Source organism: Nannospalax galili, unplaced genomic scaffold (assembly GCF_000622305.1).
Source record: "Nannospalax galili isolate Female #2095 unplaced genomic scaffold, S.galili_v1.0 scaffold227, whole genome shotgun sequence".
NCBI classification, from domain to species: Eukaryota; Metazoa; Chordata; class Mammalia; order Rodentia; family Spalacidae; genus Nannospalax; species Nannospalax galili.
Window position 1 is genome coordinate 2,093,109 of NW_008360303.1, and position 17,271 is coordinate 2,110,379.

Here is a 17,271-nt window from a genome sequence, read left to right on the forward strand (position 1 = left end):
ATTTATTCATTTGCTATTTATCTTTTTTGCTGCATTCCCCCAGACAGGCCTCAACATTGTACATAGCTCAAACTACCCTCAGTCTCACATTCATTTTGTCTCAGTCTCTCCTAAGTGGCACAAGATTAGACTTAGGATGCTACACACAGTTTATACATAAATATTAGTACATTTAACAATCTCTACATGAAGCTAATAATTTGTGGTCTAACAATGACTTATATCTAATTGATGGATATATCTTACTGATGATTAAAATGCTATTCTGTTCAAATATAAATCACTCTAGCCTTTCCCAGGTTTAAATAATTTTCCATTTCAACAGAGAGAAACCTGGCTCTCATTGTTTGCCATCCTCTTTCTTCATTATTCAATTACTCCAGGACATGTACATTGAAATATCAAAACATCAGTTCCCAGGGGAGTCTTTATTAGCCCAATAAATCTTATGATTTTGCTTCGCTTTTCATTTCACACACACCTTTCATAAAGCAACTTAGCTCAGCACCTTCTCACACCCACACACTTCACCTGAATATTTTCATATATTTATAAGTACTGTCACTCTTTTCAAATTCTACATTTCTTCTTAATATTAGTCTTCCAAATGACCTTTTATTTATATGCATAAAATCTGCTCTGTGCTATAAGGTATGTGCATTTTAACTGTGAACTGAAATTCTCTGAAAAAACTGAATCTATATTAAAGCCCTGAAGACTACTTGGCCTTAGCCATGTAGAACTTCATGACTGTGGAGAGAAAACAAATGTTAGATCTGCAAAGAAACTTGTCTTTCACAATCTTTAGCCCCTTCGAATAACCACATATTATCAAGTTCTGTGTCGAGTTCTGGCCTAATATGTTTTGAATACTAAATGAATCTCTTGCAATGGATCAGTAACCTTGACAGTCCCATCTTCCATCAACCTTAGGGCTAAGGATGTGATAAAGGCATCTAAATCATACAGATTCTCCAGCTTGCTGTATCTTGCTTACCTGTGACTTTACCTATGTATTTTGTAAACAAATTGATTCATTGACTTTCTTTTCTGTGACTACAAAAAATCATGTATTATTTTATGTGGTGTGACATGACATTCAGGGTAACTATCTTGAGTCTGTGTTCCCAGTCTTATTAAATCATATTTATCGCACATTTAACTATTTTTTTATATTCTTAAAGCAACATCAATATATTTACACTGATATAACTAATAAGTTATGCCATGTTTTCCACAAACATATCTTTATTTTGAATTGTTTAACTCCCATAAATTTTCCCCTGTTCATCCCTTTCTTCTCTCTCACATGTCTCAAGCACCTCCTAATATTTTTTTCTCATTTCCATTTTTCTTTTAGTAACATATCGTTTAAGTGGAATCATATACTATTGTTTGATTACAAAAGCTACCACTATAGTCCTGTTTAGCCATATCCCGCCCCCCCCCCCGCCATGTACCTTCTCATCCCTGAGGGCCTGAAACAATCGGATTTACAGCCTTATTTCCTAACTACTACCTGCACTAAATAGATACTCTCCTAGCACATAGCAACCCCAAAGTGGGATGGGAAAATAGGATTGGCTTCCTACAGTCCAGGTCAAAGGCAGTTTGAAATCTGAACAGTCTATCTAGGATCATCACTAAGCTTCTAAACTAAGAAAGCTTTCCAATTTTTAGGGGAAAAAAAGTTTTATTTTATTATTTTTATTCTATGTGTATGACTGTATTGCCAGCATGTATGTGAGAGCAGCCGTGTAGTGCAATGCTGTGGAGGTCAGAAGAGAGCTTCCGATACCTCCCCGGAAATGGAGTTAAGAACGGTTTGTAGCTGCCAAGTGGGTGCTGGGAATTGAACCCGGGTCCTCTGGAAGAGCATTCAGTGCTCTTAACCACAGAGCCATCTCTCCAGACCTGAAAGCCTTCCTTTTTAAATCCATAAATGTAAAGAATTTATTTTGATCTGTAGACTGTTTTTTGAATTACTTTTCCCGGCTTTCCTGTCCATTCCATGTAGCTAATGTTACTAAAGAACATTTCACCTGAAATCCTTCTCAGTGCTTCTCTGCATTGAACCTAAATGAAATGGTTCTTGCTTAAAAAACTGTGTTCCCTCTTCTTCCAGGCATCTCTCACTAATCAGTATTTTAGTTTTCTAGATTGATAGCATATTTTTTCTTATTTCTGAATAATATCTTGTATATTTAATATATTACAGATTTTAAAATTTTATTTATTTTCCTAGGAGTGGGGCACACACCTCAAATTCCAGCACTCAGGAGGCAGAAGCAGGTGGATCTCTATGAGTTCAAGGCAGGCCTGGTCTATATGGTGAGTTCTAGTTCAGCTGGGGCTACAGGAAGACCCTGTCTCAAAAAGACCCCCAAAATTATTAATTTTAATTTTATGTGTATGATTATATTTTATGTATGTAAGTGCATATGTGTATGAGCACTGGTGCCATACAATGATCTTGGAGGTCAGAAGTGATTGTCAGATAATGCTGGAAATGGAGTTACAGATAGTTGTTAGCTGCCATGTGAGTGCTGGGATTTAAACCTGGTATTTAACCACAGAGCCATCTCTGTAGCCCCATATTACAGGTTTTTTAATTCGTTTATCTTTTTAGGGAGATATTAGTTGTATTAAGCCAAGACTTGAAAACAGGAGATTGACCTATAAATGAGAATTAAGCATACTATTTTGCACAATGGATATATGAGGATAAAAAGAGAAAAGGAGTTTTTAAAAAGTTATCCAGCCCTTAAAAATACTATGTAGAAAAAGTAAGTTCTAGGCTGTAGGACAAATTCTTCCAACAACCACCAGTGAGATTGGAGATTGAACAGTTGGAATCTCTGACTCCCTTGAGGTGAGATCTTAAATAAGCAGGGAATGAAAGTCCATAGTGTACACTGATCACAAATGATAAGGATGGCACATTATGAAGCTGTAAAAGCTCTGGTAGAGGATAGTCTGTAAAGAGATGTGTTTATTAATTCTAGACTCCATGAAGTAAATTGTCTGGACTGCATGCAACTGAGTCTAGAGAGTTTACTGGTAAACAAGTAATGCATTCCTGGTGCTTGGTGGTGGGATTGAAATCAAAGTTATCAATGTGAAAAGCCTGGTTACTTTCATCAAAAACTATTCAATAATTACCTTTATCTTTTCTCCCATATACCCCCCATCCTTGTGATTAAGTTTAGGACACCTCAAAGTTTTCATTTATCAGTTGTTTCCATTTGGGGATAGTTAAAAATAAAGCAATTAAAACTATTTCCTCCAGGTTTTTTTTATGGATGTAAGCTATAAAATTTAATTGGTTACTGCTTAGGAAACAAGACTGCAGTTGCAGCGGCTGGCATCGTTACAGGGTGACAAAATGCCCTGCAAACGAGCTGTACCATTTTGTACTTCCATCATCATCAAATGAAAGTCATTGATGATCCCAGTCTCACCTGCTTAAGATCTTCCAGGTTCTGTGGATCTTGGTCATTCATATATGCATAATTATATGTAACATGTTTTAATTTAGGAGTCTCTAATGAAAAATGATGTTAAGTGTTTTTATATGCTTGACATCTATATGCCTTCTTATTCAGATTTTGTCCACTTTATAAATGGGATTTTTTGCTCATTATTGAATTAGTGATTTGGAGTGACCTTCACATATTTTGTACTTTTATTAAATAGATGTTCTGTGAATAATTCCTCAAAGCCTGTGCTTTTCTTTGATTGTATTGACTTGAGCAACATAAAATAAATATACTCCTGTTTTTTGTTTGTTGGTTCATTTGCTTGTTGCTTGCTTATTTTGAGACATGATTTCCCTGTGTAGCCCTGCCTGGGAACTTGCTATGCAGACTAGACTGGCCTCAGACCTGCACTGATCCTCTTGCCTTTATGTCTGTGTGCAGCATTGGCACCTGGCGATGGACATGACCACAAGTAAATTTTATACATGGTTTCTCTATTTCATTTCCTTAATCTATATGACTTTTTAAAATTTATACCAACACCATAATTTCTAGATTCTAGCAGCTTTGTAGTAAATTGTTATTTTAACTGTATTACCCACCAATTAGCTATCTATTCTGTCTTTTGTATTTTACTACAAACTTTAAAAGTAATTTCCGATATTCACAAAGGAGGTTTGGGGGGATTTATTATGAATGTTTCAAATATGTAGGCCAAGTTTGAACACTATTGAATTTCCCAGAAAATATATTTAGAACATATCTATATGTATTTAGTTCTTCCTTGATTTTTAAAATTAGAGCTTAGTATTTTTCAATCAAAAGATTTTTCAATTATTTATATTAGATTCTTATCTCAATATTTATATATTTATTACTGTAAACCTTATTTTTAAAAGTGTATTGTTTTATTTTATGTGTATGAATGTATTGCCTGCATATATGTAAATACACTCATGTTGTTAGATGCACGGGGAGATCAGAAGGGGGTGACGGATTCCTCCAGAACTGTAGGTATGAATGATTGTTAGCCACTGTATTGGTCCTCTGCAAAAGCAGTCAGTGCTCTTAACTGCTGAGGCATCACTCTAGCCCCTATAAATCTTATTTTTAATATCATATGTGAATGTTTATTGAGAATATGTGAAATTTGGCTTCTATATATTAACCTTGTGTTCTGTGACATTAACTCCTTAGTAGTTGTAAAATTTTTTATTATTATTTTGAATGTTATACCTAGATAATTATGCCATCTGCAAATAAGTACAGCTTTACTTTGTGCTTTCCAGGATACAAAATTTTTCTTCTGTTTTTGTCTTACTGAGATAATTGGGATAGGATTTTAGTAACAGAACTGTTGAAAGATGGTCTACTTGCCTACAGCCTGTGGATAAGCGTAACTGTATGGATCGACATGCTTGTGTGACAGTAGTTGAATGCTTAGAATGACTCTTACTTGGCTTGTTATATTGTGATGTTTATACAATGGTAGGTTAGTCTTCCCAATATTTTGTTGTGAAATTTTAAATTATTCTTCTTTTAAAAATTGTCCTATAGTTTTCATTTTGTGAAATAAGTCTCTACCTTTAACATTTTGGTAATGCCATCCTTATAAGATGACTTAACTATTTCGTTTGCTTCTACCTTCTGGAAGAAATTATGACATGATTTCTTAAATGCTTTGCAGAATTTGACAGTGAAAGTATTTAGACAAGACAACTTTAAAGTTATTAATTATTGATAAATTTATGCAATCAAATTATACCTAGTCACTTTATTTTCCTTAAATTAGCATTGGTAGTTTCTTTTGAGGAATTGCTCCATTATTTCTGAGTTATGGAATTGGTGGGATGTGCAATGCCACTTCACCCATGGGGCATCATGTTGAAGATTCTAATATTCAGTGCTGTAGAATGGGGACCTATAGGAAAATGGATCATTTTAATTGGTGACTAAGGGGATGGAGAGATAGCTCAGTGGTTAAGAGGACCTGAGTTTGAATTCCAGTCCCCACACGGTACCTAACAATCATCTGTAGCTCCAGATCCAGGGATCCCATGATATTTTCTGGTCTCCGAGGGCCATGCATGCATGGATGCACTTATATACATGCAGGCAAAACTGTCAAAACCATAAAATGAAAAAAATTACTCAATTAATTAATTAAATTGGTGACTAAGATTATATCTTTAAGACAAACCCTAATTATCTATTTCTGGTGTTCTTAGAAGAACAAATTATGAACACATAAAGAGACAATGAAAATGAGTTTTCAGGGCTGGTTAGGTCGCTCAGTGTGAGGGCATTTGTTACTAAGACTGAAAACCTGAGCTCAATTTCCGTGAACCACATCATAGGATTAAAAAAAAAAAAACTGTCTCTGGTACATTGTTTTGTGACATCCTGAACCACACTGCAATACAATATAACATCTCAGCCACACTCATACATGCATACAAATATATGAAATTTAAAAAATAAAGTTTCTCGGGTATATGACTGAGAGTGGAAAAGATGAAGCATGTGGTAGATGTATTTCTAGTTTTATGAGGAACTTCCACACTGAATTCCTACAGGCAGTACCACACCAGTAAATGTGTACCCTTCCCCTACCTACATGACAATATTTGTTTTTATTTTTTCTACATTTTAGCCATTCTTTTTTAATATTTTATTTATTATTTTATTTTATGTGTATGAGTCTATTGCCTGCATGTATGTGAGTGTACCCATGTTATGCAATGCTGCAGAGGTCAGAGAGGGCTTGAGATTCCCCTGGAACTGGAGATAAGGACAGCTCATAGCCACCATCTGAGTTCTGGGAATTGAATCTGGGTCCTCTACAAAAGCAGTCATTACTCTTAACCACTGAGCCATCTCTCCCACCCCCCTTTTTAGTCATTCTAAATGGGGCAAGATGAAATCTCAAAAATACAATCTAACTTGCATTTCCTGGTGGATAAAGTTATTGACCATTAAAAAGAAATGGAATATTTACTTCAAATTGAGTTAAAAGATAATAAAAGAAATTAACACAAAAATATGCTTCTGGTTCTGCCTCAGTGTTCTTGAATCAAGTGGGTTTTCCCATCCCTTTGTAAACTGAATTTCTGAAAATTCCATGCAATATATTTTGATCGTATTTAGATTCTGTCCTCTATCTGCATGCTTCCTAAGCATCCCACCCAATTTCGTGTACTCTAGGAGAAATCAAGCTGGTATTGATTTCAAAACTTCATTTCTGCAGCTACCTTTCATTGTACTGCAAAGTGCTATGCTTGCTACCGGAAGAAAATATTAATCATTAATATTACGCAACTATGAATCCTCCATGCTTCCACAACTGACCTGGCAAGATATGACCTCTAAGGCAATAAAGGAATGAATATTATGTGAGTAACCAATCATATTTTAATTGGATTTAAGATTCACTTCATAAGACAAAACGGAGCCATACCTGATAGGAACTTGTGACTATTCAGGAAACCGGTCCTAAGAGAGAGCCTTATACTATTATTCTACTAAATATATATATAGTATTAAAGTGACTTCTAATGACTTATTGTTATTCTCATAGATCAAGTTGTCTCTCAACTCTCCCTATAGAAACATTCTTATGAAACTGATGATGATTAACACAGAAACCCACAACTGACCGATAGGTAGAAAATAAGAGACTGCAAAGTAATTATCCATGAACTGCACACCTATATCAAACTTCTGCCTCCAAAGTCTCAGTGATCATTGCAGAAGAGGTGGTGGAAAGATTGTAGCAGTCGGAGGTGGATGATGATCACAAGAAACCAGAGTTTTCCAGACAACTGGGAAGTTATTCATGTGAACTCGCAGTAATGATGACAACATGCACAAGTACTGTGTAATCTCAAGCCAGACAAAATACTACACAGTATGGGGAAGTAGGTAAGAAACCCCAAACTTACCCATCCAAGTATAAGCAACTGAGCACTGTTGGGGTGGGGAGATCAGTCTGTGTTAAAAATATATATATATTATTGTTTTTATTGAGCCTTTGTGCATTTCAAACAATAGTTCTCAATCAAATCCAGAACCCTTCCCCCATCCATGCCCCCCAACTGGACATTTTCCATTCCACCAAACATAAAAAGTCTCTACCCAGATGTACTTTTGTGCAAATTCATCCATTGGAGTCCAGTCAGCCTATCCAGAGATTTCAAGCAAGTTCCACTCTAACCCATTCAGAAGCAATCAGTCTACAGCAGTTCCCAGAACTGCTGCCCATCTTCCTCTATCCACTGTGGATCCCCTACCAGCTGAGTTGGCATGGGTTTGCCATATGTCCACATTTGCAAGCCTCCAGAGTCCTGAAGGCTCCTGCCTTCCTAAATTCATGAACCAACCCTGGCTCCCACAATATTTCCACCTCTTCCTCCACAAACGTCCCTGAGCTGTGGGAAGGTGAGGTTTAATATGAGAGTCCTATCCAGGGACACAAACCCTGTGGTCTCTTATTCTTTAAAACTTGGCCACTTGTGGCCTTCCCCATGTGTCACACTCTGCTGTAAAATGATGCTTCACTGGTGAGAGTTGAGAGATGCAATAGTTTTCTCTTTACCCTCATTCCTCTATATTCCATGAATCTTAGGTGTAGAGGTTCAATTGCAGGCATGCCAGCTAGAACTGGGAATCTCTCTGACATATATTTTCTGTGTGTTTTCAGTTGTGGGAATCTGTAATAACTCCATCAATTGAAAAAAGAAGCTTCTTTGATGAGAGGTGTATGATATACTTGACTGTAAATAAAAGGATCCACATTTAGACTATGGTAAGAAATTTCATTTGTCTAGATATATGACAGTGATAGTGCTTTCTCTAGGATCTATGACCTCTCAAGCCATGTGTATTTGGCTGTGTTTTCAGTGCAGCTCATAAGTTCACTCCCATTGAGAGGGGTTTAAGTTCAATTAGATAGCTGTTGATTACTTGCCAGATAACAGTGACACTACTGGACCAACAGAGGTAGTTTTCTATTCCAATCATTATGGTTATTAGACCTTAGGGCTGGGAGGTTCAATGATTGATTTTTTTTTTTCCTTTAGCACCTGTGTTCCCCAGGGGTTATTGTTCCTCCAAGTGGCAGGGCCTGCTGCAGAAAATTGACTGTGGAGAGTTAACTGCAGAAGGAGGGGCTTGTGGTGCCATCTATGGACAGAAGCCATGAGCCGCCAGGAACCCATGGGGAACCGGTGTCAGTGGGTGTGGAGAACATGTGGAGGCGGGTGTGGAGGAAAAAAGATGGCCCTAGCATCTCACCCATAAAACAAGAGTGGAAGAGGGGGCATTTACCAACCCAAAGCGAGACTGCAGGCCCAAGATGCTCAGACAAATGCTAGCAGTGACTATTAATCCCCAAGGATTAGATAAGATGATTTTCTCTTCTGATAAAGGTTATACTAGGGGTGGAAGCAAGTTTTCCCACCAAGTTCTCCCCCAGCAGCCAAGTGTAGTCAATGGAGAAATGACAGATATGGCTACAGTCAGGAGGCAGACCCAGGGCCTGCCTGACTCAGGGAACCAACAAGTACAGCGTGGACAGGAGAAACCCCCTGCCTCCTTAGCCTAGTGTAGGGTCAGGCAACTGGAGCCACACCTGTAAGCATATCAAGAATAAAAGCATACAAAGAGACTCCATGTAAAATCCTCCAGTGCAAAATGACTCCAAAGGAATAACTAAAGATGATAAAGTGCTAATCAAATTAATGCCTTGTACCCATTCTATGGTACGTAACAAGGAACTATGGAGATAACAGTTAATACAAATGGACAAAACCTTTCCATGCTTTGTGAGACCTTGTCTATGATTGATTTAATACATAATGTTAGCTTTCATTTGAGTGTTTTACAGATATAAAACCCATTTGAAAGATACCAATGTCAGTTTTACACTAAAATGGTTGGTAAGGCTGTGTTACTGAAGATACTGCATGTTGTAAGCATGGGAGAAGAAGAAGAGATGGAACTGAGACTAAGCCACAAAACTCTGCCACTGGATGGATGACATTCATATTGCCAGAAGGCACTATGAAGATCGTTGGGGAAGAAAGGATCCCCCATGTTTCTACTCAAAAATGCACACCATGTGCTGCACACTATAGACATGCCAAGCAATGCCTGGAAGTGCAATAATGGCTCAACCAACATATGTACAACTGACAAATTTCTAATTAGATAAGGCCTGCTCCTAGGTGTGGGACACATAGCTGGTGCTGTAGACCAGGCCAATGCCTTGTGTTGAGAAAGGCTACCAGCCCTAGTGTAGAAGCCATCACAAGTATACTGTTTAATAAATACAGTATACCTACTGGGTTATCTTCTAGATATTTGTATTTAAATTCATGTTTGTTTAAATGTATCTACTTCCTTCCTTTTGTCTTTATAGTAGAAGAAACACCACTGAGATAGATCAATGGCCATGGCATGAAGACAAAAAATGGGGAGGCCCAAGAAATCACTATCTTGCCATAACACAAGAGAGATGGCCCTACATCTGTCACCCCCTCCAAGGCTCAGGGACCTTAGCAGAAGATTGGCAGAAAGATTGTAAGAGTGGAGGAAAGGGGGTGGAGTGTGTTCCCCAAGGGTTCTGGTTCCTCCAAGGGGCGGGGCCTTCTTCTGAGAATTGACTGTGGAGAGTTAGCCAGGGAAGGAGGGGCTTGTGTTGCCATCTTTGGACAGAAGCCGGGAGCTACCAGGAACCTATGGCAGGGGTGTTGAGAATGTGCGGAGGCGGGTGTGGAGAAAAATGATGGCCCTGGCATCTCATCTGTGACACAAGAGGGGGCATTTACTAACCTGGAATGAGACTGCAGGCCCTAGATGCGTGGGCAAATGCTAGCTGTGACTATGGGTGTGCCTTGGGAGTGATCTAGTATTGTGGGCTCTGAGCTGTGGCACAGAGCTGGGTGGCCCACTGCTGAGTGGTGCAGAGCTAGGCACTGGGTGTTCGTTTCATTGTAAGTCACTCCCCCCCCAAGATAATGATAAATGTACATAAAGAAATGTTATATGGTTTCCCTGATAGTGCAAGAAACAGAGAGAGAACTCTGGTGACAGCAGCTTACATAGTATAGAACTCTCTAGAGCTATGAGAGCTTGTCTTCAGGGAGGAAGTTTTCAGATAAGTTCCAGCTCAATTGCTCAACGTCCTGTGTTTGAAGTATGTCTTGTCTTCAGCAATAGGGTGTTATCTTCCAGTTCTGGGAGATAACCAAGAGCTCTAGCAATAGCCTGTGTTATTTTGGGAGTCTCTTAGACTACTCTGACCAACCACTGAAGGGATGTCTCTCCTGTCTGGCAGTGTTCTTTGGCATACAGACTCTGAGTATACATATGCACTAATGTTTTGACACAGTATGTGCATTTCTCAGAGGGTTCCAGAGTCAACACATTTCCCTCTGTCTTCCCAACCACTCAAGATCCATTCATCGCTATTCTCTCTGCCTCCATCCAAACTCTCTCTTCCCTCCCCAGTCCATGTGTCCCCATTACCCCAAACCTACCCCAAATAAGGCCCACCCCCCCACTATCCCAACTCTCCTGAATTACCTCCTCCCCCATCTTGGCCCCCTGCATATCCTTCCTGCCTTCCTTGCCAGCTGAACACTCCTACTTTCCTCACCTCCCCACTGGTAACATCCATTCCCTACTATCCCCTTCTTTCAGGTTCTTTCTTTTCCTTCACCTCTATGTTTCTTTTCCATTTTTCTGGCTCCTGGTGTTGCATAAGGTTATATTCCCACATACAAGAGATTGGTGCTATAGTCCACAAATGAAGAACAGTTTACTGAGTTTGTGTTACTTATAACACCCTCCAGTTCCATCTATTTACCTGCAAATTTCATAATTTCATCTTTTCTTATTGCTGAGTAGAACTTCAATGTGTAAATATACCAAATTTTCATTACCCATTATCCATTCGTCAGTTGAGGGACATTTAGGTTTTCTCCATTTCTTAGCTATTGCAAAGACAGCAGTAACAAACATGGATGTACAGGTATCTACATCTATAGTAGCATGAATTCTTTAGGTATATGCCAAAGAGTGGTATAACTAGATCATATGGTAGTCTCTTTTTTTGTTTTTGTTTTTGTTTTATTTTTTGTTTGTTTTTGAGAGTTCTACACATTGTTTTCCATACTGGCCATTGCATGAGTTTTTATTCCCACCAGCAGTGAATGAGTGTTCCCCTTTCACCACATCCTGTCCAGCAATTGCTGGCTTTTGTTGTCTTGATTTTAGCCAGTCTGACTGGGGTAAGATGGATCTTAAAATGGTTAAGATCTTCATTTCTTTGATCACCAAGGATGTTGAACAACTTTTGAGGTTTTTTTTTTTAAGCCATTTTTATTTCTTCATTTGAGAACTCTGTTCAGGTCTATAGTTCACCTTTTTATTGGGTTGTTTCTTTTTCTTTTTCTTGTTTCTTTGGTTTTTTGAGTACTTTGTATATTCTGGATATTAATCTTCTGTCAAACGTGTAGTGATAAAGATTTTCTCCCACTCAGTGGGTTCCTCTTCACTTTCTTGGTTGTTTCTTTTTCTGTCTAATTTAGAAAGTCCTTCCCTATGTTTATCCCTTGGAGAGTACTGCCTATGTTTTCTTCCAGCAGTTACAGAGTTGCAGGTTTTATACTGAGCTCTTTAGTCCATTCTGCAGGGTGAACTATAAGGGCCCAATTTCATTCTTCTAAAGGTGATGTTTTTAATTCTATATGTTTCATCAGGTGTTTTACATTTTCTGTAGGGTACAATTGAAGGCACACTACTTATGTAGAAGAGTAATAGACAAATAATGGGAAAACCTTTTTGTTCCTGGGAATGGTAGAGGTCCAACACCAAGGCCTGAATCCTCAGGGCAGTGTATGGAGTCAAAGACCACAACTAACTCTCAGGGGATGTGGGAAGTCTATTCTACAAAACTGAGTCCTCCCAAGACCATATCTGAAAATGATAGAGACGTTCCCTTTCCCAGCATAAGTCCAACACAATGTCAAAGCCGTTGTCCTACACAACCTTGGACCTCAGGGGAGGGGGCTGTGGGAATGCTGTTGCTAAAAGAAGGCCGAAATGCTGCCCAACATCAGGACTTCTCCATCCTCCAATGTACTCCATCATCAGCCTCCACCAGAGGAGTGTGGAACCTTGACTCATGACTGATTACCAAATTTCAAGACTCATGTGATGGAACCACATCTCCAAATCCATGGGAGGGGACCACAGTTTTAGTCCACAGTACAGGACCACAACTCTGGTTCATGGGAGGGGATGCAATCTCCAGCTCACAGGAGAGGACCACAGCTCCAGTTTCCTGGGAGTAGATCACATGGGTGTGAGGGGGACGACAGCACCAACTTAGGATGTAACCACAGCTCCAGGTTCACATGATGGGACCACAGGTCCAGGTTGGGAACAGAGGATCACAGCTCTTACTATACTCTTTTAGTACTATTTACTGACAAAACCGTACTATCAAGCTCCAACAGTACTGTGTAATTCACCACTGTTAGCTGTAATGTGAGTTTTGCATTTAATATTTTCCAAATTCCCAAGTCCCTGCAAAGCTTTGCAATAAAGCCAAGCCATTTTTAAAGAAAGCAATATTAATAAAAATTTTAAATAAAAATATTTGTCAGTCACTTGCACTTCATCTTTTAGAAATCTTTTTATTTCTTGGCTCAAATTTTTAATTAAGTTATTTATCTGTTGATGTTAGGTTTTCTTAAGTATTTTGTATATTTTAGATATAGGTTTCTTTTTCTCATTTTGTAAGCTACCTCTTTACTTGAATGATGATATACTTTGCTATACCAAATTCTTTTAATTTCATGTAGTATTATTTGTCAATTGTTGCTCTTGATTCCTGAAATACTGGAGTCCTTTTCAGGATATATGTTCTTGTGGCTATAAATCCAAACTTATTCCCTACTCTCTCTTCTGTCATATTCAGGGCATCAGGTCTTATGTTGAGGTCTATGGTCTTTTGGGGGTTGTTTTGTACAGGTGAGAAGAAAGATCAAGCTTTGTTCATCTACATGTAGCTATCCTCTTTGATCATTACCATTTGCTGAAGATGCTGTCTTGTCTCCAAGGTGTATTTTTGGTCTCTTTGTCAAAAAAGGTGACTGTAAGTAAATATACTGAAATCTGGGTATTTAATTCTACTCCATTGATCAATGTTTCTTTTCTTATGCCAGTATCATGCTCATTTTACTCCTATAGTTCTGTATGATAACATAAAATCAGGGATGGTGATACCTCCAGCAGCTCTCTTATTGTTCATGTTTGTTTTGGTTGTCCTGAATTTTTTTGTGATCCCATATAAGATCTAATATTATTATCATTTGATGAGACAGGGTCTTCCTGGAACCTCAGCTGGCCTGGAATTCACTATGTTGACCAAGTTGGCCTTGATCTCACAAAGTGCACCTGTTTTCTTTCTGAGAGCTGGGATTAAATAAAAGCATGCCTTCCAGCCCAGCAAATATTATTTTTTTAATATGTTTAAAAAAACTGTTGGCTTTTTGCTGGAATTGTGTTGAATCTTTATGTAGTGTGACCATTTTCACAATATTAATCTTACTGACCCATGAGCATGGGTGATTTTTTCCATCTTCTTGTATATTTTTCATGTATTAAAAGTTTTTGTTATGTCTTTCAATTTCTATATTAGATTTATTCCAAGATTTTAGGCTACCCTGAATGAGATTGTTTGTTATTTCTTTATCAGTATGATTTTTGTTGATATATAGGAAGACCACTAATATTTAGATATTAATTTTGTGTCCTATTACTTCACTGAATGTGTTTATTAACTCTGAGTTTTCTAGTGAAGGCTGTTAGGTCTTTTGTGTATAGAATCATGTCCCTTGCATGTAAGGATACTTTGACTTCTTCCTTGTCTATTTTATCCATTTTATCCCATTCACTTCTTGCTGTTCTAAGATTTCAAACACTCTATTGAACAGATCTGAGGAGCTTGTACATCCATCCTTAATTTAGTGGAAAAATTTTGGGCTTATCTCCATGCCTTTAATACCAGTACTTGGGAGGCAGAAATAGGTGGATCTTTGTGATGTCAAGGCCAAACTTGTTGACCTACTGAGTTTCAAGTCAGCTTGGGTTTCAGGGAGATGGTGTCTCAAAAACAAATTTAAAAAACAACAACAACAAAGAATGATGTTGACTGTGAGCTTGCTGCATACTTCCTTTCTTATGTTTAAATATGCCCCTGGATCCCTAGATTCTCTAGGACTTTTAACATGAAAGGATGTTGGCTTTCTAAAAGAACTCTTCTGTGTCTAATGACAGGATGGTGAGGTTTTTGACCTTGAGTCTATTTGTGTGATGGATTACAATTTATTGATTTACATACATAAAACCATCTTTGCATAACTTGGATGAAGTCAACCTGATCGATGTGGATAATCTTTTTGATGTGATTCTGAATTCAGTTTGCAAATACTTTATTTAGAAATTTTAATCCAAGTTTGTAATAGTTTGCTTCTCTATTGTTGTGAAAAATTACTGAACAAAATCAATTTGGAGAAGAATGGGATTATTTCATTTTACAATTCTTAGTCTGTCCATTGAGAGAAGTCAGACAGGAATTTAGGGCAGGAAATTAAGGCAGGAAATGAAGCACAGACCATGGAGGGACACTGCTTACTGCCTTGCTTCTCTGGCCTATGCTGAGCTTTCTTTCTTATACAACTCAGGAAGGACCACCTGTCTAAGGGGTGGCATCATCCATATTGGACTAGCTTCTCCCACATCATTCAACAATCAAGAAAATGCCTTGCAGACAAGGTCACAGACCAATCTTATAGAGGTTATCGGCAATTAAGTTTCCCTTTCAAAGTATGCCAAGTTGACAAATGAAATTACAATGTTCATGGTTTATAATTTCCTTTTACTTTGGATCTTGTCTGAATTTGCTATCAGGGTAATACTTGCTTCCTGCCACAAGTTTAGGTATGTTTTTTCCTTTCCTATTTAATGGAATAAGTTTAGGAGCATTGGTGTTAATTCTTCTGTATCTTATTCTTATTTGTAGTCATCTATCTATACCACTCTTGGGCATATACAGAAAGGATAGAGATTCTTGCTCATCTGTGTTCATTGACACTCTAGTCACAAAAGTCAGGAAATGGAAACAAGCTAAATGTCCATCAACTAATGAAAGGATAATGAAAATGTGATATATATATTCACAATGGAATATCACTGAAGGTCTAAGACGAATGAGATTTGCAAGTAAATGGTTACAGCAGAAAACCATCACACTGAATACGTTTCCCCAGACCCAAGAAGACAAATGTTCATGTTTTTCTCTCATATGTGGATGCTAGCATTTAATTTTTAGATATATGTGTTTCATTTGGAATAACCATAGAGTTTAGGAAACTAGTAAATGCCAATGGGCAAAAGGTTGGAATTTCAAGGGAGGTGAGATAGAGCACAGTGATATAAAGGGGTAAAGGAGAATAACAGATTAGGAAGGGTTAAATGGAGTGGGATTGGGAAGACAAGGAAGAAAAGGGAGTTTGGGGAACAAAAACTAACAATGAAGTCTTTTGTAAAAGTCACTTGGAAAGCTGCTGCTGAAGAAGCTTCCTAAAATATATGCATGTATTTATGTAAAAAGAATTTAAATGGAGTTACTCTATAATGGGAGGGCAATGTCCATATATAGATACTATAGGCTAGCAAATAAAAAGCTCCATTCCAAAAATGCATGACCTCTTTTGTAGCTGTTGGCCTGTTAGGTCACCCAAACATTACAGGGTATTGCCATTGCTTTTGGTTACCCTCCAGAACTTGAAAAAAGATCCTATTTATGAAGACATCATATGCCTGAGGGAGAGAATATGGAGAAATCAGCTAACACTGTTTTGGAAGTGTTTATAGTATTGCAAAGTGCTATGCATGCTAGGAGAAAAGTCATTATTGGTCTTAGCCAGCTATGAACTCTAAGAACTTCAGTAATGACTGGCGTGGAACATGTGCCAGTGGGTGAAATAGTGGCTTGAATATCATGGGAATAATCAGTTATTTTCTGACTGTATTTAAGCTCACTTCACAAGATGGAACCTATCTTTGAAGTAATCCTCCATTACTAGGTTCAAGATCATGTGTCAAAATGGTCATAGGCTCTAGGAGAAAACTTAATACTATTCTGTTATTCTGCTAAATGACCATAGTACTAAACAGACTCTTAATGATTTATTAATATATGTACTAGTGAACCTCTTAACCCCCATCATAACATCTTCTTGCAGTAGACGATGTAATAAAGTAATAAAGAGACCCACATCTATCTGGCCAACGTGCAAATAACTGACTGTGGGGTGCTCAGACATAAATAAGACATTTATATAACAACCCTTCATCCTAAGGCTTAGAGACCATCATGGATGATGGTGCAAAGCTTCTAAGATACACAGTGGTGCGTGACTACAATAAAACCCTATATTCTGCACACAAGAGGGCAGTTGTGCATATGAATTCACAGCAAGCAGGGACACATGCATAAGACTAAACTACGCCAAGCCATTCAAAGTCCTAGCATGGAGGGGAGAGTTGAAGTCTCATCGCTACCTGAGAAAATTTGACAACTGATAGTTGCTGGGAGAATGAGAATCAGTTTCTTTAAAGATTATGATTCCTGATAGATTGATCATGCTCCAGGGCATTGTCCCAAAACCAAGAGTATTTTAGCAGTAGAAGTTGGACCTCATGGGTTTTAAAATAATAA